Source organism: Agelaius phoeniceus, unplaced genomic scaffold, assembly GCF_051311805.1.
Source record: "Agelaius phoeniceus isolate bAgePho1 unplaced genomic scaffold, bAgePho1.hap1 Scaffold_287, whole genome shotgun sequence".
Taxonomy (NCBI): domain Eukaryota; kingdom Metazoa; phylum Chordata; class Aves; order Passeriformes; family Icteridae; genus Agelaius; species Agelaius phoeniceus.
Window position 1 is genome coordinate 64,122 of NW_027509924.1, and position 22,949 is coordinate 87,070.

At 41.4% G+C, this 22,949-nt stretch overlaps 1 protein-coding gene and 1 long non-coding RNA gene across 8 annotated transcripts in view; one reads left to right on the top strand and one right to left on the bottom strand.

The window, feature by feature from the left end:
• Positions 1 to 22,949, top strand: part of LOC143693110 (uncharacterized) — a 41,983-nt gene that overhangs the window by 1,363 nt on the left and 17,671 nt on the right. For 4 of the 7 annotated variants that reach the window (XR_013180592.1, XR_013180593.1, XR_013180591.1 and 1 more), the window contains 2 exons: positions 79 to 1,550; positions 2,178 to 2,563. The exons of 1 other annotated variant lie outside the window; for it this stretch is intronic. The gene's annotated coding sequence lies outside the window, so the exon portion shown is untranslated. Of the gene's footprint in view, positions 1 to 78; positions 1,584 to 2,177; positions 2,564 to 22,949 lie in introns of those variants that run through there. 2 more of the 7 variants (XR_013180595.1, XR_013180596.1) reach the window with 2 other exon arrangements.
• On the bottom strand, positions 11,963 to 21,545 carry LOC143693111 (uncharacterized). The gene is made up of 3 exons (XR_013180598.1): positions 21,026 to 21,545; positions 20,486 to 20,675; positions 11,963 to 14,427 (listed from the first exon to the last, which is right to left on the bottom strand). It is a non-coding gene; the product is annotated as an uncharacterized LOC143693111 (long non-coding RNA).

Consider the following 22,949-nt stretch of genomic DNA (forward strand, 5'->3'; position numbering starts at 1 on the left):
AGCCGGGGCAGTGGTGTGGAGGAGTCCCAGGGATTACTGGTTTTGAGGGCAATAGTCAGGTTTTCTGTTTTGTCTTAGGTACCCTGAGGAGGCTTGTAGCCAAAGCTTGGAAACAGCAGCACTGAAGCACACACGGAGAGCATCTCGACGTCCACGTGCGACCGAGGATGGATTTTGTCCGCTCCTCTTCCAAAAGCTAAGTGTCGGGGCCAGTGGCTGGGAGAAGGGGAAAAACCTTTACTATCACAGGGGGCAATTTCATGTCAGCTTAGCGGAGAGGTCTGTAGCAGGGTGGGCTCTCTGGAAGTAAAGGCATAGGGTTTCCCCTCAGCCTCGCCAGAGCCTTTGCCGGGCAGGGCAGTTCCGACCCATCTCCACATTTTCATGTACTTTGAATCGTCCGCCTCCCTCGACTCGACGTCGTCACGGATCTTTCCCCCGAGGAGCTCGCCTTCACGTTCGGAGCTACGGCCATGGTCACCCGGCAGTCGGCTTCCTTCTCTAGGCTCGCTGAGCCTCTTGAGCATCCTCTTAACTTCTTTGGCACTAACTTCTTTTAACGAGTTGTTTCATCATCACGTGCTCTTGTCATAGGGCTTCCTTTCCTTTGGCATCATCAGCCTCTGGCTCATCTTGTGCTAGGAATCTCAGGTCCCTAAGGGGACAGTGCCAGGCAGTTGCCACTCGTCTCTGTGTCATGTCATCTGTGTCTGTGTCATGTCGTCTGTGTCTGTGTTATGTCGCCCGTGTCTGTGTTATGTAGTCTGTGTCCATTGTCTTCTGTGTCACAGGCCTTTGTCACGTCTTGATGCTTTATCGGCACTATTCCGTGCCACATTGCCCGCGTTCTACTCACCTTCCTTTCCGGATATCCCTTATTCCGGCACCTGTACATTTTTACTCTGAGACAGGAGTGTCTCAAAGGGACAAGATGTTCTCATCCATCTTCCTTCTCACTAGCGGCTTTGGTAGTGCCTTTTTTTCCACGCCATTCTCTTGGACTTCTGGAGGAAGCGTCTTACACCCTCCTCACGTGACTGCAGTAGTTCTATAGGTTCCATCTTCTCAAAGAGTATAGGACTCAAGAATTAGTATCTTCCAGAGAGCTGTCTCAAGTCCTGGCTTATACTGTATGTACTTACACTGCGTGTACCTATGTTGGCTTATACTGTATGTACTTATATTGTGTGTACCTATGCTGGCATATACTGTATGTACTTACACTCCATGTACACTTGCACTGTATGCGTCGGCTTATATTGTGTGTACTTATGTTGTACTGCTTATGGTCGGAGCTGCCCTGCCCTGGCACGTAGTCACAGTTAGGTAGAACAGTTATAAAAACTTTACTGTTCATCTGTCTTTTATGGGATTTTGGGTAGAAAACTTATTGGTCCAGAGTGGGGACAAGTCCTAGCTGTCAGCCACTCATCGACCGCTTCCTGTCGTCTCGCAGGTCTCCGAGGCTGCTGATTTCCCCATAATCTACCATTTGACGTCGAGGAGCAGCAGCCAGAAGAAGCGTGGAAGCGCGTTCTTCAGCGTCTCGAGTAAGAGCCGCAGGGAACGTTTAAATGGGAGGAGTGTGTGAGCGTGTGTGAGAGCATGTGCCTGTGTCTGTCTGCGTCTGCTCGTCTCTGCGTGCGTGAGTGTGTGTGAGAGCACGTGACTGTGTCTGTCTGCATCTGCTCGTCTCTGCGTGTATGAGCGCATGCTGACTGGATTTAACCTTGTGTGTGTGACTTTTGCTTTTCAGGTTTTTCAACTCATTTGTAAATTTAGAGTAAAAAATCCCCAGCCGGGTTCCCCCCCCCCCCGCCCCCTGGCTGGGTTTTTTTTCCTGGGTCCCGGTCGGTCAGCGAGGCGACGTTCATCGCCAAAGTTTGGGTGCGGACCATCCAGGGACCGGGGTTCTCGTCAGGCAGGAGGATTTTTTGGAGGCTCCTGGGAACCACGTTCCCGAGGAGCAATGATTGCTGGGGTGTAATTTAGCATTGTGATGAGAGGGATGGTGAGTTTGTGTGTAATGTGAAGGGGGTGTTAATGGTAGATGAGTGCTGTTTTTTGTGTGCTTTTGTTGTTTTGGGTGTCCTGTAACAATAAATCCACATGTAATGAAAATAGAAAAAGGTTATCATCTTGTGTTAATATGTGTGTTGTATTGTTCTGTATTGCAGGCTGAGCACAGGGTGAACTCTCTCCTCCTTGCTGTGACACCTGGGCTGGCAGGGATGACACAGTGACCTCGGCCGGCCGATGCTGCCTGTGCCATCACCTGGCACTGACGTGTTTGATGAAAATCCTTTTGCTGGGATTTTTCTCCTGAGAAGCCTCAGAACAGAAATGGAACAATAACAATCTGCTGGCTGTGGAGTGTGGGCTGGAGATGGTTTAGCAACAGGGGCATCTTGGATTGGTCTCCTGTGCATTGTTTCTACTTGATGACCAATCATGGTCCAGCGGTGTCGGGGCTGTGAGCAGTCCCAGGTTTTTATTATTCATTCCTTTCCAGCTTTCTGATGTCTCGTTGCTCTTTTAGTATAGTTCTAATATCTGATTTTCTTTTAATATAATAGAGATCATACAATAATATTTCAGCCTTCTGAAAGGTGGAGTCAAGATTCTCATCTCCTCCCTTGTCCTGGGGACCCTCAAACACCACCACAATCAGCGGCCGAGCAGGTTTGTGCGAGCCTCTCAGTAACCCTCGGCTGGTCCCGAGTTGGCAGCCCCGACACGGCCGACAGCGGGGAGACACTCTCTGTGCCCTGAGGGTGCTGAGGGCACCTGGGCTGGGGGCAGACACTCTCTGTGCCCCGAGGGTGCTGAGGGCACCTGGGCTGGGGGCAGACACTCTCTGTGCCCCGAGGGTGCTGAGGGCACCTGGGCTGGCGGGGAGACACTCTCTGTGCCCCGAGGGTACTGAGGGCACCTGGGCTGGGGGCAGACACTCTCTGTGCCCCGAGGGTGCTGAGGGCACCTGGGCTGGTCGCCTTTGCAGCACAAGAGACACCAGAGACAGCGGTAGAAGATAAAGGGCCGACTCTTAGCAGGGGTTAATGCAAGGTTTTATTAGGAGTCCAAAAGGAGCTCCTGCACCTCAGGGGGTTCCTGCTGAGAGCCCTGGGAGATGTGCCAAGGTTACATTTAAAGGGAGGTGGAAACCAAAAGTAGATAACATCCTACCAACCATTAAGTGACCCTAAGGGATGGATGCTGGGGGCTAGACATACAGGACAGCGTATGGGGCAAGGCTTGGGGGGCTGACCCCCAGCCTCTGGCTAATCACTCGACACTTGGACCGAAACTTCTGGATGGAGGGGATGGGAGGCTGAGTGATTGACAGAGAGCCAGGGTGGGGGTTTGGGGATGATCTCATCCCGGGAGAGGGATAACACAGGTAAAGGGAGGGGGGTACAGTTTGGGATAAACCATTTGGGAAAAATATGGGGATACAAAACAAAATTACTTCAAAGTATTACAAAGTATTAAAATGCACTACAGCAGGTTTGGGCAGCACCAAATAGAATAAAATAAAATGCTTTAAAAATAGAAAAATTAATAATAAATAAAATTAAAATAACAAACGTAATTTAAAATAAATGAAAAACAAAATAGAAACTGTAAAGTGACGTAAAAGTTCCATAAAAGGTAGTGCAATAATGCAAGATCCTCAAACACCACCACAATAACCAGCTTAAAATGGTCTGGGCAGCACCAAATAAAATAAAATAAAATGCTATAAAAATAGAAAAATTAAAAAAAATTAAATAAAAAACAAAATTAAAAAAATAAAAAAAAAGCTTTAAAAATAGAAAAATTAAAAATAAAAAATAAAAATAAAATTTAGAAAAGGCTTTAAAAATAGAAAAATTAAAAATAAAAACAAATAAAAAATTAAAAAAAGGCTTTAAAAATAGAAAAAGTAAAAATTAAATAAAAAAATTTTAAAAATCAAATAAATGATTTAAAAATAGAAAAATTAAATAAAAAATTAATAAAATAAAAAGCTTTAAAAATAGAAAAATTAAAAATATAAATAAATAAAAAATAAAATTAAAAAATAAAATAAATGCTTGAAAAATAGAAAAATAAAAAAAAAAAATTGAAAAAATAATTGCTTTGAAAATAGAAAAATTAAATACAAAAATTAAATAATAATAAGATTAAAAAATAAAAAGGTTTAAAAATAGAAAAATTAAAAATTAAATAAATATTTAAAATTAAAACATAAAATAAATGCTTAAAAAAAAGAAAAATTAAATAAAAAAATTAAATAAAAAAATAAAAATATAAAATAAAAAGCTTTAAAAAAAGAAATATTAAAAATAAAAACAAATAAAAAAATTTAAAAAATAAAATGAAAAGCTTTAAAAATAGGAAAATGTAAAATAAAAATAAATAAAAAATAAAACAATATAATAAATGCTTTAAAAATAAAACCAATAAAAATAACAATTAAATAAAAAACAAAATTTAAAAAATTAAATAATTTAAAACCAGAAAAGTTAAAAACAAAAATTAAAAAATAAAATAAAATGCATACTTTAAAAATAGAAAAATTAAAAATAAAAATAAAAATAAAAATTAAAAAAATAATAAGCTTTAGAAATAGAAAAATTAAAAAAAAATTTAAAAAAAGCTTTAAGAATAGAAAAATAATAAAAAAAAACAATAAATGCTTTAAAAATAGAAAAATTAAAAATCAAAATTAAATAAAAAAGAAAATTAAAAAAATAAATGCTTAAAAAATAGAAAAATTAGGAATAAAAATAAATAAAAAATAAATTTAAAAAAAAGAAAAAGGCTTTAAAAATCGAAAAATTAAAAATAAAAATCAAATAAAAAACAAAATTAAAATAATAAATGCTTTAAAAAACGGAAAATTAAAAATAATAATAATTAAAAAACAATATTAAAAAACTTAATAATTTAAAAACAGAAAAGTTAAAAACAAAAATTAAAAAATAAAATAAAATGCATACTTTAAAAATAGAAAAATTAAAAATAAAAATAAAAATAAAAATAAAAAAAATAATAAGCTTTAGAAATAGAAAAATTAAAAAAAATTAAAAAAAAGCTTTAAGAATAGAAAAATAATAAAAAAATAAATGCTTTAAAAATAGAAAAATTAAAAATAAAAATTAAATAATAATACAATTAATAAAATAAAAAAATGCTTTAAAAATAGAAAAACTAAAAATCAAAATTTAATAAAAAATAAAATTAAAAAAATAAATGCTTAAAAAATAGAAAAATTAGGAATAAAAATAAAGTAAATTTAAAAAAATAAAAAGGCTTTCAAAATCGAAAAATTAAAAATAAAAATCAAATAAAAAACAAAATTAAAAAATAAATGCTTTAAAAAACGAAAAATTAAAAATAACAATAAATAAAAAATAAAATTAAAAAATAAAATAGAAAGCTTTAAAAATAGAAAAATCAAAAAAAAAGAAATAAGAAACAAAATTAACAAAATGAAATTAATTAAAAATACATGAAAAACAAAATAAAAACCGTAAAGTGCTGTAAAATACAGTAAAAGTTCTTTAAAAGGTAGTGCCGTAAAGTGTGACTGTCGTAAAAGGTGTCGTAAAACTGTCGTAAAAGGTGCCGTAAAGCACGACTGTCGTAAAACTGTCGTAAAAGGTGCCGTAAAGCGCCACTGTCGTAAAAGGTGCCGTAAAGCGCGACTGTCGTAAAACTGTCGTAAAAGGTGCCGTAAAGCGCCACTGTCGTAAAAGGTGCCGTAAAGCGCGACTGTCGTAAAACTGTCGTAAAAGGTGCCGTAAAGCGCCACTGTCGTAAAAGGTGCCGTAAAGCACGACTGTCGTAAAACTGTCGTAAAGGTACCGTAAAGCGCGACTGTCGTAAAAGGTGCCCTAAAGCGCGCCTGTCGTAAAAGGTGCCGTAAAGCGCGACTGTCGTAAAACTGTCGTAAAAGGTGTAGTAAAGCGCGACTGTCGTAAAACTGTCGTAAAAGGTGCCGTAAAGCGCGACTGTCGTAAAACTGTCGTAATGCGCAACTGTCGTAAAAGGTGCCGTAAAGCATGACCGTCGTAAAGAATGCACCTTTTACGACGGTCGCGCTTTACGACACTACCTTTTATGGAACTTTTACGGTACTTTACACCACTTTACGGATTTTATTTTGTTTTTTATTAATTTTTAATTAATTTTTTAAAAATTATTTTTATTTAATTTTTATTTTTAATTTCTCTATTGTTAAAGCTTTTTTTTTTATTTTTAGCTTTAATTTTTCTATATTTAAAGCTTTTTATTTTATTGTTTTAATTTTATTTTTTATCTAATTTTTAGATTTAATTTTTCTATTTTTAAAGCATTTATTTTATTTTTTTATTTTTATTTTTATCTTCATTTTTAGTTTTGATTTTTTTATTTTTAAAGCATTTATTTTATTTTTTTATTTTTATTATAATTTTTAGTTTTGATTTTTTTATATTTTATTTAATTTTTATTTTTGATTTTTCTTTTTTTAAAGCTTTTTATTTTATTTTTTAATTTTATTTTTATTTAATTTTTTGTTTTAATTTTTTTATTTTTAAAGCATTTATTTTATTTTTTAAATTTTATTTTTTATTTAATTTTTAGTTTTGATTTTTTTATTTTTAAAGCATTTGGTTTATTTTTTTTTTATTTAATTTTTATTTTTGATCTTTCTTTTTTAAAGCTTTTTTAAATTTATTTTTAATTTTTTAGTTTTGATTTTTTTATTTTTAAAGCATTTATTTTATTTTTTAATTTTATTTTAAATTTTTTTATTTTTGATTTTTCTATTTTTAAAGCATTTATTTTATTTTTTTATTTTTATCCTAATTTTTAGTTTTGATTTTTCTATTTTTAAAGCATTTATTTTATTTTTTAATTTTTTTTTTATTTTTTAATTTTTTTTTATTTTTGATTTTTCTATTTTCAAAGCATTTATTTTATTGTTTTAATTTCATTTTTATTTAATTTTTAGTTTTAATTTTTCTATTTTTAAAGCATTTATTTTTTATTTAATTTTTACTTTTGATTTATCTTTTTTTAAAGCATTTAATTTATTTTCTAATTATATTTTTTATTTAATTTTTTGTTTTAATTTTTTTATTTTTAAAGCATTTATTTTACTTTTTTAATTTTATTTTTTAAAATTTTTAGTTTTAATTTTTTATTTATAAACTATTTATTTTATTTTTTAATTTTATTTTTTATTTCATTTTTATTTTTGCTTTATCTTTTTTTAAAGCATTTATTTTATTTTTTAATTTTTTACTCAATTTTTAGTTTTGATTTTTTAAAAGCATTTATTTCATTTTTTACTTTTTATTTACTTTTTATTTTTTATTTTTCTATTTTTAAAGCTTTTTATTTTATTTTTAATTTATATTTTATTTAATTTTTATTTTTAATTTTTTATTTTTAAAGCATTTATTTTATTTTTTTAATTTTATTTTTATTTCATTTTTAGTTTTGATTTTTTTATTTCTAAAGCATTTATTTTTTTATTTGTTTTTTATTTTTGATCTTTCTATTTTTAAACCTTTTTTTATTTTTTATTTAATTTTAATTTTTATTTTTTTATTTTTAAAGCATTTATTTTATTTTTAAATTTTTTTTTTAGTTTTGATTTTTCTATTTTTAAAGCATTTATTTTATTTTTTTAATTTTATTTTAATTTAATTTTTAGTTTTGATTTTTCTATTTTTAAAGCATTTCTTTTATTTTTTTAATTTTATTTTTATTTAATTTTTAGTTTTGATTTTTCTATTTTTAAAGCATTTCTTTTATTGCTTTAATTTCATTTTAATTTAATTTTTAGTTTTAATTTTTCTATTTTTAAAGCTTTTTATTTTTTAAATTTTCTATTTTAATTAATTTTTAAAAATTTTCCTATTTTTAAAGCTTTTTTTTAATTTAAATTTTATTTTCAATTTTTCTTTTTATAAAGCTTTTTATTTTATTTTATTTGGTGCTGTCCAGACCAACTCAAGCTGGTGATTGTGGTGGTGTTTGACGGTCTTGCAGTTACCCCAATTAATAAGTAAGAGATGATGTTTGGAGGCCACAGTGTTACAGGTAGGGGTTAAACAGTTTTTTAGGGTCTTTCACCTGATTTTTCAGGCATTTTTAGGGATATTTTAGGGTTTGTTTTGTAGGAGTTTTTTAGGAATTCTCTGGAAATGTTTAGGATACCTTTAGGGCTTTTTCAGGGCTTTTAAAATAATTTTTAGGGTGTTTTAATGACTGTCTTACTGGGGCACCCCAGCCACCCAAGCCACCCCGTGCCAGCGCCGCGGCGCTCCAGCCCAGCCTCCCGTCAGCGTCGCCCGTGGTCACTTCCCCTCTCCTGCCGCCGCCGCTGCATGGCGGGCCGAGCTGCGCCTTCCCCACCGCACCCTCCCACTTCAGAGCTGCTGGATGGCGTGGCTCCGCCGCCTCCTGCAACCATGGGCGTCCCGACGTTTCCTTCCACGGCCGCAGCTGCAGCCCCGTTCCCGTTCCCCCAGCTCCGCCGCCTCCCGCACCCCCCGGCCCGCCCGCTGCCATGATGACTGCCCGCGCTGCCGTAGTGATGGAACCCACACATGCGCAGTTGCTACAACCCCAGCACCAGCGATATCACTCCGCGCCGACTCATCAAACCACAGCGCTGCTCCCAGGATCAGCCGCACGCATGCGCAGTTCTATCTCCACGGCCCCGCCGCCACCCCCCACTGCTTTCGCCGCAGCTTTGGTACAGCCCGGTCCCGGTTCCGAGCTGCTGCGTGCCGCTGTCCGGCCACAGCCGGCATCCCTGTGCCCTGTCACGCCACTTCTGCCGCCACTGCATCTATACACGGCACCACAGCAGGTGAAAACTGCAGCGCCTTGCACGTATCCTTCCGCGTCTCTCCTTCTGCCGGGCACCGAGAGATCCCTCTGCAGCGCAGCGCGTAACCGTGCACAACCGATACCTGATGTGCCTCCGCGTTTTCGCCTTCCACACTCCTAGCACCCAGTGGGACTACTTTGTGTCACGATTCATCTGCACAGCCACATCCATGCACACAAACCGTGCGACGAGGAGGAGGAGGAGGAGGCTGGAATATGACAGCTGCTTTAATAAATACAGGACAGACAGAGAATGATTTTGCCCCTGCAAATGCCAGCCCTTTGATCCCGACACAAAAGAATTTCAAAAAATAACTGTTCCCAAATAGCTCCAGAGTCCCCTCAGTGTTTGGGACAGATTTCTCGACCCAAAATTAGACAGTAAACCCTGAAAATTCGCCAGCATTAATGCCAAAATTAGAAAACTCACAAAAATCTTTTGATAATTTTCAACTAACAGACGGGTGTGAAAAACGCCAATCACTTGCTTTTAAAATTTTTGAAAGTTTAATAGTAATAAAATGGTTATAAAAATAGTCATACAATTAGAGTAATAATAATTTGGACAATTTGAATTAGGACAATATGAAACAACAAAAACAAGAGTTACGGACGTCCGGGCACCTTTTTCTGGGCAGCACGGGCCCAAAAAAGGACCCCCGTTAACAAAGGATTAACCCTTAAAAGCAATAGCCCGTTGCATAGTCATACACTTCATACATGATGCATAAATTCCATTTAAATACAGGATTCTGTCTGGTCATCATCCACTTCTTCCTTCTAATCCTAACAGCGCCTTGGAGGCAGGAAGAAGTTTGTTTCTTCTGATAAGAGGGCAATAAATTCTTTTTCTCTGAAAGATCCAGGTGTCCTGTGGCCGCTATCTCGCTGCAAGTCCTTTCTTTAAAAAAAGTATCTTACATCGTTTCTATATTAACAGTTTTTGTAACCTAAAACTATATTTAACACACTACTTAAGAGAATTAATACAGCATTACTTTCTAACACAACACATATAATATTCATTTTAATGTTTCAAAAAAGCCAATCATAAAATACCTGCATTTTTCACAATCCCCACTCTTATTCTTTGTAAATCCTTTGGCTTGAGCAATATTTCTTATCTACTTGCATCTTCTGGACTATGCGGGCAAAATAAAACAGGGGATTACACAAGGAAGAAATATAAAAATAGTTGCAACACATAAAATGAAAGATCTTAATTTCTTCTAATACATTACCCTACCAGCTAGGTTTTAACATTGTTTTCTAATTTTTGGACCGGTACCTGGGTTATTATATGCATATATATTTTTTTCTTCTTTGATTTCTTTTGCTTTTTCTAGAATGACTTTTCTGTGGTCATCAATTTTCAACAATTTGATATATTAAACTTTCCACAAACACCCCCTTCTTTGGCCAATAAATAGTCTAAAGCCAACCTATTCTGATACCCTACAGTTTTTGTTTGGCTTAGCTGACTTGATATTAACTCCAATGCCTGGGCAGCTCCATTTGCTATCATTTCTATAACTGCTTGGAGTCTTGTAATACGACTCAATAGATAATTTGGGGTCAATACAGAGTTAAGGTGCTGTGCTGGTTTTACCTTTTCGTTTATTATTTGTTTTTTTACCAAATCTCGAACCGTATCTTCAAGATTAAATGTAAAACAAATCCATCTCTCTCCTTTTGGACATTCAATTCCAAATCTATTACCACATTTTCCTAAGTTTCTTGTAATCCAATAATTTACTCCATTTTGCCTACAGGTTCTTAATTTGGATGGGTTATAACAGTGGCTGTTGACATAGGTGTGTGTAATAAAAGAGGAACTTTGGTTTCTTTCCACGTGATGCTTTCTGCAGCATTTGTGACACGATCTTGCTGGTATCCCGAAAGGGAAAAGAGAACAAATGAGTGCCAGAAACAGGAATAACAGAGGTCCAGTATGCCTTATACTCCCACCTCCCAGGCCTGTGAGGTTGCAACCCACAGCAGGTGCATTTGATCTTCTTGGTGGCAAAATACAGAGGCCGATCTGGTCGTGCCCTCTATTTCCTTGTCACTTTCTCTTAACTAATTTCCAGGCAAATTGGTTTTGACACCCTTCAACTGTGGTCTCTTACCGTTCTTCAGGTATCTCTCATTCACCAGGCACTAATAATTCCCATCCACAAAGCTAAGTTATTACTTTAACACTTTTTGCAATAAGAGCATAAATGTTGTGAACTACAATACTAATTATTCTCACAATTCAAGCATTTACTTATAACCCAGCTAGCATGTCCAGTATTGGAATGAATCAAATAAAGTTTACTGATGGAAATGGTAATTCCCCTTCTCTCCTGTACAATTCTCAGGCTAAGGTCAGAACACAAAAACAGTCCTCATCCTTCTATCTGGAGTATTCCTCCCCTAAGGAGATGTTTTATTCAGGCAGTGCTTGAAACCAGGGGTATAAGCATTGTCTTACTTCTTAATTCTGTGTTATTCTTTGTACATTTCTTGGATCATTTGCCTTTTTCGAAACTATTACCACTCAGTCCCCATTGGAAAGTCAGTTTGGTATCACCTGGTTTAAATATGATAGTCCATTGATTCTGCTGGCATGAATTCACCCTTTTTCTGTGATTCTGATTGTTGCTTCGGTAGTACCTGGAAAGGACTTCTCAATAGCATAGTAATAAAAGTAAGATAATACTGCATTAACTTTTACCATTCACTTTTCTTCCAAACTTTCTGGGTTTAGTGAAAAGCTTTTTCCACAGCAGCCTCTTCTTCTATCCAGCTGTGCTAATAACTGCAGAGGCAAATTCTTCTTTTTGTGAGTTACAGTTAGTTAAATAAGAAAAGCTAGACCAATTTTAACACGAGATGTATCACATCTATTGCTTTTTACTTTTTGGGCAGCATTTAATTGTTTTAGCCTTACAAACCCATTCTTCAGGAAAAAAAAAAACAAAAACCAAAAAACTTCTTTTTAACAGCAAACAAAACACACAAAAGAAAAGACCAAAAACCTTCTTACTTAAGAAAAACAAACCACTTTGTGAGGTTTGGAGAGTCAGCAATCTCTGCTTTGATTTTATCTTTTAGTGCTAGCCCCCTCCCGCTCTTTTCACGGCCTTGCTGTCAATGCCGTGCTGCCACTTCGCTGCAGGGCCGGAGCAGGGGAGAACAGCCACGGGCATGGGGACCCTGGGGGCAGCCTTGGGTCCCTTTTGCCCTCTCTCTCTCTCTTCTCTCTCTTTCTCTTTCCTTCTCTCTCTCGGCCCACTTACTGGGGCCGACACTGCCATCCTCGACTCGGGACCCCGGCAGCCTGGGAGCCCCCCGGCAGTTCCGCCACGGAGCCAGCCCGCTCCTGCCCGGCAAACCCGTGTGTCCCCTGCTGCCAGCACCGCCGCCGGGTCACCTCCATGGATCGGTGCCTGCCGCAGCCCCCGAGACCCCGCCGCTCGTAGGGAGCGGGCAGACACCTCCCAACCTTGACAACCCCAAACCTGGCGTCCCCAGGTGCTCCTGACATTCTTTTCCTTTCTCTAGTCAACTTATCCTCTTTTCCCTTCAAGGAGAGCCCGTTCTGCTAAACCCTTTCTGGACCTCAGTTTGGCATTGAATAACCTCCTAACAACCGTGTGTTGAGACACTTCCCTGCCTTTCATGCAAAAAACCCGCATTCACGCTTCTGCTCTCTTCCAGCACCAAGATGTCATCACTTCACATTCTAACATCTCAGAGTTTGCTTACCACCTCCCTTCAACTTCTCTCTTTCTTCTCTTCTTACCTGTTTTTTTTTTTATTCAACACACCTCAGACGGTACGAAGTGAACCTAACTAAATTACTTCCAAAAGTAAGCTTACAACTTTCTTTTACTAGGATTGCAGTAGCTGTTAAATACCTACTGGCTACCTGTGGCTTACTGAGTCTAACATCTTTGATATATGAGCTACTAGATATTTTTTTACTCTTCCTAAGTCTTGAATTAAAATTTTATGAGGTACTCCATTTTCTGTATTTATGTATAAATGATAATGACTTTTCTAACAAAGGTAAGCTTAAAGCTGGTACTTAGGCTAGTTTTAACTTAACTCTTTTAATTTAACAATATCTTCCTTGGTCTGTTTTATATCATCTCCTTCTGTCCGTTTTTTTTCATACACAAATTTTGCTACTTGTGTGTACCCCTCAATCTATAATATTTCAATAATCTAGGTAATTTTCTGATCTCTCTCTTTGAAGAGGGAGGGAGAATGAATAAAATTCTTGCAATTTTCTCATGCTTGGTTTTCTAGCTACTTCTATTTATTAAGTGTCTAAGATATTTTACCACTGGGTAGTGAGTCTGAGTTCTTTTATTAACCTCCCTTAAATCCTGTACTAGTCTATAACTCCCATCAGACTTTATTGGGGGAAAAGGGATATTATGAGGAGACATACAAGGTTCTAATGCCCCATCCTTTATTAGTCCTTCTATTACTGGCTTCAAATCTTCCCGTCCTTCTAAAGATACAGGATACTGACGTACACGTATGGGACAATCTTCTCTCTCAATTATAACCCTTATGGGGTCGATATTTAATCTTCCCCTATTTCCTTCCCCACCTCAAACTTCTTTGTTGTTTTTTTTTTTTTTCTTCATCCTCTTTTAAATAATTTTAAAACTCTAGCTGTCATTTCCCAATTTTCTGATATAACTCCTATTCTTAATTGCACTTGTAAGTCTCTTCCCAATAAATTGCTACCTGCCCCTGGGACCAATAAGACATCTCCCATCCAAATTTTAGTTTCTTCCCTCAATTACTACATCTTTAATGAGCAGAAATGTAAAACTTTCCCTCTTTGCCCTTGTTACTTTCACTATATGTTTCACTATATAACTTTTTGGAATATTTAACAGGCAGGTTCTCTCTGCCCCTGTGTCTATTACACATTCCAATTCTTCTTCTTGGGGACCCACTTTTAAAGTTACCACAGGCTCCAGATGGTATTTGTCCCCTCCAAAAAATTAGAGCTTATGACCTCCCTATTCCTCCTCTGTGCCCATCTCTTTAAAGATTTTCAGATCTTCTGCTTACTTAGGACCATTTTCCTATTTCTCTTATGTTTGTTTATCTATTTAGTTGCAGTTACTTCTTTCCCCTCGAAAAGCTGTCCCTTAAAAACCTTTTTTTTTCCCTGCTGTCGTGGTTTAGGGCAAATTTGGTAGAGGAGAATTTCCAAATTAGGGCTCCTCCAGTAAGCAAACCCACACAGCCCCTCCCCCCAAGCGGTTCGGGAAGGATTCCTCGGAGAGGAGTGGAAAGAACCTGTTTATTTAACAAGCACAGCACCCCCCAGCACACAAAAGGAACAATACCGGATGACACCGCTCTGAAAAAGATGAAAAATTCAGAAAGTCTCTCTCTCTCGGGGGGTGGTCACTCTGTTCTCAGTCCCTCCGGCGCTGGGGCTGCTGCTGCAGGCCAGAAGGTGCAGGATCTTGGTGCTTCTCAGGTCTCAGTCCGGAGCAGGTTCGAAATGATCAGAAAAAGGAAAGGAGAAACCGTCTAGGAAGAAATTGGACAGTTTAGCTAAACTAGCTAAAGAGCAAAAGCAAGCAGAAGCGAAGCAAGCAAGAGCGAGAGAGCAAAAGCAAAAAGCAAAAGCAGCAAAAGCAAAAGCTGCAGTCTCCGTGTCCCGCCAGGCTGATAAGAAAACCAAACCAAAACTTTCCCTCTTCAGAGCCGGTCTTAAAGGTACAGAACATAATATCCAACATTCACAGAACACATGAATGGGGATACAAGCATCATAACGTCACCCTAGGACATTCCACCCCTTATCCCCATATCATCAACATACTACCACACATCATGCATTTATTCACACAAAATTTCCATCTGCTCCCCCAAAATTTACAAGCAATACCCATCATGCCCTCATCTCATCCCCACACTGGACCACTGAATCCAGGCCCTATACTACAGAGCGGCAGGATTTCACCCCTTTCACTTTACTCACTCAAAGCTCCATCTATCACTTGCTCAGACCTTTGACACTTGCACATCTCCTTCTCCCACTTGCCCAGACCTTCAACACTTACACATTTCCTTCTGTCTTATGTCTGTATGGTGTAATGTACAGACAATGGCAGTAACATCCAAGGAACGTTGATATTGCATATCATTCTCACCCCACAATCAGATCTCCCTGAGGTACACATCGTGTTGTTCCATCTCTTTGCATTATCCACCATGTGCAACCTGGTCCCTGAGCAAAGACAACCCCACGAATGGATTTGTCTGTACTCAAGGCAGAATTGACCCACTCATTCTTCCCTAACAAACCTCTGACACGTACCACTGGGACTTTATCTCCATCTGTTACATTCAGGGACTCAGACTGGGCAGGACCTGCTCGGTTGGTGGAACCTCGGGTGTTAACTAACCAGGTGGCCTTTGCTAAATGCTGCTCCCAATTTTTGAAAGATCCCCCACCCAAAGCTTTCAGCTGGGTTTTTAGTAGTCCATTGTACCTCTCCACTTTGCCTGCAGCTGGTGCATGGTAGGGGATATGGTACACCCACTCAATGCCATGTTCGCTAGCCCAGGTGCTGATAAGGCTGTTCTTGAAATGAGTCCCATTGTCTGACTCAATCCTCTCAGGGGTACCATGTCTCCACAGGATTTGCTTTTCCAGGCCCAGGATGGTGTTCCGGGCAGTAGCATGAGACACAGGGTAGGTTTCCAACCATCCAGTGGTGGCTTCCACCATGGTCAGCACGTAGCGCTTGCCCTGGCGTGTCTGGGGCAGTGTGATGTAGTCTATCTGCCAGGCCTCCCCATACTTGTACTTGGACCACCGCCCACCGTACCACAGGGGCTTCACTCGCTTGGCCTGCTTGATGGCAGCACACGTCTCACAGTCATGGATAACCTGTGAAATACTGTCCATGGTTAAATCCACCCCTTGGTCTCTTGCCCACTTATAGGTGGCATCTCTGCCCTGATGGCCTGAGGCATCATGGGCCCATCGAGCTAGGAATAACTCTCCCTTGTGTTCCCAATCTAGGTCTATCTTTGACACCCCTATCTTTGCTGCCTGGTCTACCTGCTCATTGTTTTGGTGCTCCTCATTGGCTCTACTCTTGGGGACATGGGCATCTACATGGCGGACTTTCACAGGTAGCCTCCCTACCCTGGTAGCAATATCTTTCCACTCATCAGCAGCCCAAATTGGTTTTCCTCTACGCTGCCAGTTAGCCTTTTTCCACCTCTCCAGCCATCCCCACAGAGCATTGGCTACCATCCATGAATCAGTGTAGAGGTAGAGCTTTGGCCATTTCTCTCTTTCTGCAATGTCCAGGGCCAGTTGAACGGCTTTGAGTTCTGCAAGTTGACTTGATCCACCTTCTCCTTCGGTAGCTTGTGCAACCTGTCGTGTGGGGCTCCATACGGCTGCTTTCCACTTCCGGTTCATCCCTAAGATGCGACAGGAACCGTCAGTGAAAAGAGCAGAGCGTGTTTCCTCTGGGGGCAGTTGGTTATATGGAGGAGCCTCTTCAGCCCGTGTCACTGGTTCTTGTTCTTCATCTGTGACACCAAAATTCTCACCTTCGGGCCAATTTGTAATTACCTCCAAAATCCCAGGGCGATTCAGTTTACCTATATGGGCGCGCTGAGTGATAAGAGCAATCCACTTGCTCCATGTGGCACCGGTGGCATGGTGAGTGGAAGGAACCTTGCCTTTGAACATCCACCCCAGCACCGGTAGTCGGGGTGCCAGGAGGAGTTGCGCTTCCGTACCAATCACCTCTGAGGCGGCTTGGACTCCTTCATAGGCAGCCAAGATTTCCTTCTCTGTGGGAGTGTAGTTGGCTTCAGACCCTCTGTAGCTTCGACTCCAAAATCCCAGTGGTCGACCCCGAGTATCCCCAGGCACCTTCTGCCAAAGGCTCCAGGACAAGCCATGGTTCCTGGCTGCAGAATAGAGCATGTTCTTCACATCTGGTCCCGTCCTAACTGGGCCAAGAGCCACTGCATGAGCGATCTCCTGCTGGATCTGGACAAAGGCCTGTTGCTGCTCAGGGCCCCAGTGGAAAGTGTTCTTCTTGCGGGTGACCAGGTAAAGAGGGCTCACGATCTGACTATACTCAGGAATGTGCATCCTCCAAAAGCCTATGGCACCTAGGAAAGCTTGTGTCTCTTTCTTATTGGTGGGTGGAGACATTGCTGTGATCTTGTTGATGACGTCTGTAGGAATCTGACGCCGTCCATCTTGCCACTTCACTCCCAGGAACTGAATCTCACGAGCTGGTCCCTTTACTTTGCTCTTTTTAATGGCGAAACCAGCTCCCAGGAGGATTTGGATGATTTCCTTTCCTTTCTCAAACACTTCCGCAGCTGTGTTCCCCCACACAATGATGTCATCAATATATTGCAGATGTTCTGGAGCCTCACCCCTTTCTAGTGCAGTCTGGATCAGTCCATGGCAGATGGTAGGACTGTGCTTCCACCCCTGGGGCAGTCGGTTCCAGGTGTACTGCACTCCCCTCCACGTGAAAGCAAACTGAGGCCTGCATTCTGCTGCCAGAGGAATGGAGAAAAATGCATTGGCAATGTCTATAGTGGCGTACCACCTCACTGCCTTGGACTCAAGCTCGTACTGGAGCTCTAGTATGTCTGGCACGGCAGCACTCAGTGGTGGAGTCACCTCATTCAATGCACGGTAGTCCACAGTCAATCTCCATTCTCCTTCAGATTTTCACACAGGCCAAATGGGGCTGTTGAAGGGTGAGTGGGTCTTGCTGACCACCCCTTGGCTCTCCAGCTCACGGATCATCTTATGGATGGAGATCACAGCATCTCGAGTGGTTCTATACTGTCGTCGATGCACTATGGAGGTGGCAATTGGCACTCGTTGGTCTTCTCCCATCAGACATCCTACTGCAGATGGATTCTCAGACAGCCCAGGCAAGGTGTTCAATTGCTGGATGCCCTCTGTCTCTACAGCAGCTATCCCAAATGCCCACTTGAGTCCTTTTGGGTCTTTGAAATACCCACTTCGAAGGTAGTCTATGCCCAAAATACATGGGGCCTCTGGGCCAGTCACAATAGGATGTTTCTTCCACTCATTCCCAGTGAGGCTCACATCAGCTTCCACCACAGTGAAATCCTGGGATCCCCCTGTCACACCAGCAATAGAAACAGACTCTGTCCCCACACGTCTCGACGGAATTAATGTACATTGCGCGCCAGTATCAACCAAAGCTTTATGCTCTTGTGGTTCCGATGTGCCAGGCCAACGAATCCACACAGACCAGAAAACACGATTTTCCCTGGCCTCTACCTGGCTAGAGGCAGGGCCCCTCTAAGCCTGGTTATCCTTCTTTCCCTGGGCATGTGTCTTGGATGTTCCTTCAAGGGGATCAGACGTGGCATCATCAGCATCATACCTGGCGGTTCGGCTACGGGCAACTGGAGCTGCTTTCTTCCTGGTGGCTTCCTTCAATTCACGCACCCGTCGTGCCAGAACAGCAGTAGGTTTTCCATCCCACCTCCTCATATTTTCTCCACAGTCACGCAGGTAGAACCACAGCTCTGTTCGTGGGGTGTACCTTCTCTGGCCATCTGGGGAACGTCTGCCTTGGATACCAGAACCTCTGATCTGTACTGCCGAGATTTGGAGAAGGTCCTCTTTAATCTCCTCTCTGAGCTTCTTATGATTCTCCTCTATCTTATCCTCTAAGTTCTGCAGACGTGTTTCTACCACTGCAATTCTGGCATGTGTTGGGCCATGCACAGCATCTGCATATGCTCGGAGCTTCCTTGCCATATCCAGCACAGTCTCTTCCCTCTCATCCCGCTTCATTATGGCTAGGGCAGAAGCATATTCGTGTGGCCCAAGTCGCACAAGTTTCCGCCACATCACAGACGTGCGTGGCACCAAGTCTGGGTTCCTAGTTGTCACATCATCTGAGAAGATAATCTCTGCCACTGCCATCTCTCTCAGGCGTTGGATCCCTTGCTCTATGGTCTTCCACTGTGTCTGTTGCATATAAAGATCATCTGCACACAGGTATCTTTGTGCAACACTTTCCAAGACCCGTGCCCAGAGGCTCTGAGGGTTTGCCCCCCTCATCCCCTTGGTCGATGACAGGATCATGTGATAGGGATCCCAAATGCCTCGCTTCTGTGCCATCCAGGATTGTAGCCTCGCCTGCAGCATCCCAGAGACGGACTAACCAACTAATTATGGATTCATCAGGTCGTCGGGTGTGATCCTTCCGTAAGCCACGAAGGTCCTTCAGGGAAAAGGACTCAATATTTGCATCTGGTCTTGCACCTGCTGCTTTGACTCCTGATTTTATGTCAGGAGGCATTGAGGTTCCTTCTGCTGCATCATCATCATCATCATCCACTGGTCGATTGGTCTTGTCCGTGCATTTCCCACTTCTAGTACTGGTAGCAACAGCCATTGGTTTAGCTGCTGGCTCAGGCTCACTGTCTGGTTTGGCTGCTGGCTTTGAGCCTGTGGTGTTGGCTGCAGCCTGAGTGACTGGGACAGCTGCTGATTTATCTCCCTGCCCCCCTGCCTCCGTCTGCTGTCCTACAGTCTCCAACAGAGTGCGATAAGCATATGCCAGGGCCCAGCTCACTGCAATGACCTTTCTCTCCTTAGGCTCATCCTGGTATTTCTCTTTCAGATATTTCCCCCCTCAGCTGGCGTCTGAATTTGTTTATGGGGAAAATCCCAGACTATAGGGTCGGAGAATTCCTTCAGGATTTGGCCCATTTCCTCCCATTTCCCACACCACTCAGGATGTTTCACACCTGGGTCTACTCCTGAGTCAGGGGTCTCATCAGCCCGTCTAGAAATCCCAGCCCTCATTCTGGAGAAACAGCGGACTGTATAGAAGAAGGTTACCAGATTGAATACAAGAAAGATGGTTTCTCTAACATTCAGGGGAAACTGAACATCCTTTACTACTGATGCAACCGATTCATAAGAGAAGAAGGAAAGCAAAGGCTGAAAAGCCTCATTCCCTGCTGCTCCTCCTCTAACAAACTGGACGAATAACCATTGCCAAGAACCATTCATACCTGGAGCAGACCCCAACATGTTTATAAACTTCTTGCACATCATTGCCATCAAGCCCAGCAGGATAGCTATTCTGGTCACTGCCCCTCTGCTGTAAAAACTACGTATGAGGGACAATACTAGAACTATTTCAGGATAGGAAAATAAACCTAGGGACCACAGAGGCATTAAAATCTCGAAAACCCTAGGGATCAGAAGCACATGCAAGCCTTCACCCCAACACTCATCATGAATTCAAAAAGCATGGCTATTAACTGCATCAAACAAACAGAGAGTAATGGCAACCAAAATACCCTCAAAACAGGGTTTTTCCACTCACTCTCTCGAGCCCAGCCTTGGGCACCAAGATTTTGTCGAGGTTTAGGGCAAATTTGGAGGAGAATTTCCAAATTAGGGCTCCTCCAGTAAGCAAACCCACACAGCCCCTCCCCCCAAGCGGTTCGGGAAGGATTCCTCGGAGAGGAGTGGAAAGAACCTGTTTATTTAACAAGCACAGCACCCCCCAGCACACAAAAGGAACAATACCGGATGACACCGCTCTGAAAAAGATGAAAAATTCAGAAAGTCTCTCTCTCTCGGGGGGTGGTCACTCTGTTCTCAGTCCCTCCGGCGCTGGGGCTGCTGCTGCAGGCCAGAAGGTGCAAACTCTTGCTGTTTCTCAGGTCCCAGTCCGGAGCAGGTTCGAAATGATCAGAAAAAGGAAAGGAGAAACCGTCTAGGAAGAAATTGGACAGTTTAGCTAAACTAGCTAAAGAGCAAAAGCAAGCAGAAGCGAAGCAAGCAAGAGCGAGAGAGCAAAAGCAAAAAGCAAAAGCAGCAAAAGCAAAAGCTGCAGTCTCCGTGTCCCGCCAGGCTGATAAGAAAACCAAACCAAAACTTTCCCTCTTCAGAGCCGGTCTTAAAGGTACAGAACATAATATCCAACATTAACAGAACACATGAATGGGGATACAAGCATCATAACTCACCCTAGGACATCCCTTTATCCCATTCTTTTTGGATTTTTATCTTCTATAGCTTTTCTCCCGTATTTTTAGGATGAATCAGGAGAGGGCTTTCTTTTACCTGAACTTTTAGTGTTTCGATAAGGTGATTCCTTTAGAGAGCCGGAGCTGTGGTTACCAAGGGAACGGAGCTCAGGGCAGGACGGGGGAACTCGGCACAGCTCAGGGTCTGGGTGCTCCAAAGGCGGGGTCTGCAGGGGGAATCGCCCGAGGGGATCGGCACAGCTCCGGGTCTCGGTCCTCCAAAGGCGGGGTCTGCAGCCGGGATCGCGCCAGGGGCTGTTCCGGTGCAGACCGAGCCGCAGCGTGGATCGGCCCCACATGGCTCACGGCGGCTGATCCGGCAGAGACCAAGCCGGCGACTGACCCCGGCTGCAGCGGCGGGAGCCGAGCAGAGCCAGGGCAGCCGGGGATGGGACAGACGGGACCCCCCCTCGGTGCGGTCAGCGCGGTACCCACGGTGCACGCGGCAGGACGGACCCCCCGCCCCTTCCGCCCGGCACGGCCAGCGGAGCGGCCGCGGGCCAGGCGGCCGGGACCGGGACAGACGGACCGGGACAGACGGACCGGAACAGACGGACCGGAACAGACGGGCCGGGACAGACGGACTGTGCCGGAGCCGGCACAGGGGCTGGGGCAGCCGCGAACGAGTGGGGGAACAAACAGGCATGGATGAGGTAATATTTCGTTCCCAGCCTTATACTTTCACCGTTTTTCTTTTATTGCCTTTAAAAATGTTATTTTCTTACAATCTCCCTCCTGCCCAGCATGTGGCATATCCTTTTTTTTTTCCTGGATTAAACGGTTTTTACAAATAAATCCAGAGCTTACCAAAGCCAACTTCTGCTTGGATACTTCGAAATGGTCGACGAGTTAACTCATGACCTTCTCATGTTGTTTTTCTCACCACCCTTTTATTTATCCTTTGGCAAATTATACATCTTTCAGTTACTTGTTTTTCTACTCCAGAAATCGCAATGCATCCATAGTTCCTTAAAAAAAATGATCACACAAAGCCTGAGTATCCCAGTGGGCGTTTTGATACATGTCCTCTGCTATTCCCTAGTAAGCATTTTATTATCTGTCTTCCATCAAGATGTTTCTATTTCCCCCATTTATCTCTTTTGCCACCTATCTTGTTTTAATTCGCCTTTTTTTTTTGCTTCCCTAAACTTTGGAATTTCCAATTTTTCCTCATTTGGAGTTAATATTAACTCTTTCAGCTCCATTTTCTGCTGCATCTTTAGCTTCCTGATCTGCCAAATTATTTCCGGGGTCTTTACCCTGCAAATGCCAACCCTTTGATCCAACACAAAAGAATTTCGAAAAAGAACTGTTCCCAAACAGCTCCAGAGTCCCCCCAGTGTTTGGGACAGATCTCTGACCCAAAAAGAGACACTAAACGCTGAAAATTCGTCAGCATTAATCCCAAATTGGAAAACTCACCAAAATCTTTTGATAATTTTCAACTAGCAGACTAGGATGAAGTCAGGCCAGATTTGCAAAGAAGAAAGTCTAAATCCTCTAGCTATGCCTGTGCCATTCAGCCAGCAAGCCGCTGGTCCTAGAACACGGGTGGCTATCCCACCTCCTGAGATAAAAGAATTGCAAAAAGCAATAAGGGACGGTGGTATCTGCTCCCCGTATTTTAAGCAACTGCTGAAAAGGACAGTCCTGGAAGGACATACACTCACACCAAATGACTGTAAAAATCTTGCTAGTATAATTCTCACAGACTCACAATATACGCTATGGGAACTCAAATGGAAAAGGCTGCTCACAGGGGTACTAGCCACTTATAGACAAAGTACCGATGCAGACCTTCGTACCCTTGTCACGTCTAAGCTGACTGGTGACCCTCCTGATGATCAGAATGATAATCGAGTGAATTTACCCAAAACAGCGTTAGATAACATTAAAAAGATGGCTCGCAGAGCCTTTTTGCAAATTCAGCCTGCAGGAAGTTTTGAAAAAGCCTATAATCT